This window comes from Bufo gargarizans, chromosome 4 (assembly GCF_014858855.1).
Source record: "Bufo gargarizans isolate SCDJY-AF-19 chromosome 4, ASM1485885v1, whole genome shotgun sequence".
Lineage (NCBI taxonomy): Eukaryota > Metazoa > Chordata > Amphibia > Anura > Bufonidae > Bufo > Bufo gargarizans.
In genome coordinates, this window is record NC_058083.1 from 117,304,700 (window position 1) to 117,308,319 (window position 3,620).

A 3,620-nucleotide genomic window follows, 5' to 3' on the forward strand; every position below is an offset into this window, starting at 1 on the left:
GCATGCTTAAACTCCTTCACTGTATTTGCAGCTACCACTTCTGCAGGAAGGCTATTCCATGCATCCACTACTCTCTCAGTAAAGTAATACTTCCTTATATTACTTTTAAACCTTTGCCCCTCTAATTTAAAACTGTGTCCTCTTGTGGTAGTTTTTCTTCTTTTAAATATGCTCTCCTCCTTTACCGAGTTGATTCCCTTTATGTATTTAAAAGTTTCTATCATATCCCCTCGGTCTCTTCTTTCTTCCAAGCTATACATATTAAGGTCTTTTAACCTTTCCTGGTAAGTTTTATCCTGCAATCCATGTACTAGTTTAGTAGCTCTTCTCTGAACTCTCTCTAGAGTATCTATATCCTTCTGGAGATATGGCCTCCAGTACTGCGCACAATACTCCAAGTGAGGTCTCACCAGTGATCTGTACAGCGGCATAAGCACTTCACTCTTTCTACTGCTTATACCTCTCCCTATACATCCAAGCATTCTGCTGGCATTTCGTGCTGCTCTATTACATTGTCCTCCCACCTTTAAGTCTTCTGAAATAATTACTCCTAAATCCCTTTCCTCAGATACTGAGGTCAGGACTGTGTCAAATATTCTATATTCTGCCCTTGGGTTTTTACGCCCCAGGTGCATTATCTTGCACTTATCCACATTAAATTTCAGTTGCCAGAGTTCTGACCATTCTTCTAGTTTTCCTAAATCCTTTTCCATTTGGCGTTTCCCTCCAGGAACATCAACCCTGTTACATATCTTTGTGTCATCAGCAAAAAGACAAACCTTACCATCGAGGCCTTTTGCAATATCACTTATGAAGATATTAAACAAAATTGGTCCCAGTACAGATCCCTGTGGAATCCCACTGGTAACATGACCTTGTTTTGAATGTTCTCCATTGACTACAACCCTCTGTTGTCTGTCACTCAGCCACTGCCTAATCCACTCAACAATATGGGAGTCCATGCTCAATGACTGCAGTTTATTGATAAGTCTTCTATGTGGGACAGTGTCAAAAGCCTTACTAAAATCTAGATATGCGATGTCTACTGCACCTCCACCGTCTATTATTTTAGTCACCCAGTCAAAAAAATCTATAAGATTAGTTTGACATGATCTCCCTGAAGTAAACCCATGCTGTTTTTCATCTTGCAATCCATGGGATTTTAGATGTTCCACAATCCTATCCTTTAACCCTCCTCTTATGTTAGGGTCAGAACCGACCCCGTTTTCAGGTTTTGAATGTCTATAAGTATCACATAAATTTGTTTATTGCATCAAGATTTTTTTTACTTTGTCAGGAACCTCTATTTAAACAATGTAATAGAAAAAGAATCCTTTTCACTAAATTATAAAATACTGTGGTCAAAATTAATACGTTTATGGTGTTAGGGTCAATTCTGACCCAGTTATGATATAGGATTATAGGACACTAATAAGTGCCAAAACTGAAATCATAAACACTCTCTCTGCTTAGTAACACTGACAGCCAATCACCTCTCAGCCCTGGGAGCTGTAGTTAGCAAGGGGCCCATCTCTTTGCCTGCTTGTCTGCTTCTCTAAATAAAGTAAAGAAACATAGGACCAATACATTTCAGAGTTGCTGACTTGCAGAGTAATCATCTCCAATATGCAGCATGCAAGAGTGAGAAGATTTACAGGAAGCCAAATACTGGATTATATCTTGGATGAAAATGAGGCAGAGGACACAGAGCAGCATAGCGATATGGATGAGCAGGTTTCTGAGGCAGAAGATGAAGTAGAGTATCAACCAGAATACACAGACACATCTGATGAGGAGGCCACCAGTGCTGAACCTGCTGCTGTTCCTGTTGAAACATTCAAATCCAAAAGTGGTAAGATCTGTTGGAGTTCAGAACCTCCTGACTTACATGGCAGGGCAACTGCTGCAGATGTAATCAAAATGACCCCTGGGATCACAAGGTTTGCTGTGACGAGAGTAAGTGACATCAAAACATGTTTTGAACTGTTCATGCCATTGTCACTAAAAAAAGTGATCATTGCAATGACAAACCTTGAAGGAAAAAAAGACCATGGCAACATGTGGAATGACATAAATGAGGAATGCCTAGATGCTTATATTGGTGTTCTTCTTCTCGCTGGAGGCCACTGATAGTCTTTGGGACAAGTCAAGAGGCAGATATATCTTCCCAGCAACAATGTCACTTCACACCTTTCGAATGATATCAAGAGTTTTCAGATTTGACAACAGAGATACTAGAGCAAAATCTGACAAGCTTGCTCCCATAAGGGATGTCTGGGAGAAATGGGTTCAGCTCCTTCCACTAATGTTTAACCCTGGGCCTTAGGTAACAGTAGATGAACGTTTGATCCCTTTCCGTGGAAATTACCCCTTCCGGCAGTATATGCCCAGTAAGCCAGGCAAATACGGCATAAAAATCTGGGCAGCCTGTGATGCAAAAACAAGCTATGCATGGAACCTACAGATTTACACCGGCAAACTCGAAAGTGGCATCCCTGAGAAAAAACAAGGACAACGTGTAGTCCTTGATTTGACTACTGGACTGCGGGGTCACAATATCACGTCTTGACAATTTTTTTTACCAGCTATGACCTTGGACAAGAACTTCTCAGGAGGAAACTCACCATGGTAGGCACAATAAAAATAAATAAACCTGAGCTGCACATTGAAATTTTGCAGGTGAAGGACAGAGCTTCACTTTCTTCAAAATTTTATTTTACAGACACCACCACTGTTGTTTCATATTGTCCACAAAAAAAAAAAAAAGTGATACTTTTGTCCACTTTTCACAAAGATGCAGCTATGTCATCAAGAAGTGACAAAAAGCCCACAATTATCCTGGATTACAATAAAAACAAAGGAGGAGTGGACAACCTGGACAAGCTGACTGCTACCTATACTTGTCAGCGAATGACCAGGAGATGGCCGATGGCTGTGTTTTCTAACATCCTAGATGTGTCTGCATACAATGCATTTGTGTTATGGACCCACATCCACCCAGGTTGGAACACACAAAAAAAAATAACAAGCGGAGAATATTTCTCAAGGAGCTAGGAAGTTCCCTTGTCAAGGCACACACTGAGCAAAGGAAACGGGTGTCTCGAGATCCAATCGCTGCAGCCGTGATCAGACAGATGCAGAGTTCATCAAGCACTCCATCCACACCATCAACAACACAAAGAGAATCAGTGCCAGCATCCTCATCATCATCTAGCCTTGCCTCAACATCAACCAGCACAGCCACAGCCACAACTCCAGTGATGCCATCTGATTCTAAAAGAAGGAGGTGTCAGGTCTGCCCCAGCAATAAGGACAGAAAGACACACACATTATGCTTTCACTGTAAAAAATATATCTGCAAAGAACATGCTAAAAGTGTCAGCTTTTGCCACACATGCATCTAAAAACACCCACACAAACACATGCAAGTTCCTGCACAAAGATGCTTTGAAAGTAGTACTTGATTTCTATTGGTTTGCCTTGCTTGATTGTGTGTTGTTTGTTAGACCTTGCAAGTCTACATTTTGTATTATTACTTGCTTTTCATTGTTTATGAACGTTTTATGTTAAAAAAAAAAGACTTTTGGCTATTTTATTGAAGTAAATATATATGGGTCAAA

General features: G+C 40.5%; 1 pseudogene; it reads left to right on the forward strand.

The window, feature by feature from the left end:
* The first annotated feature begins 1,626 nt into the window (after positions 1–1,626).
* LOC122935268 lies at positions 1,627–3,404 on the forward strand (annotated as a pseudogene).
* Positions 3,405–3,620: the final 216 nt, after the last annotated feature.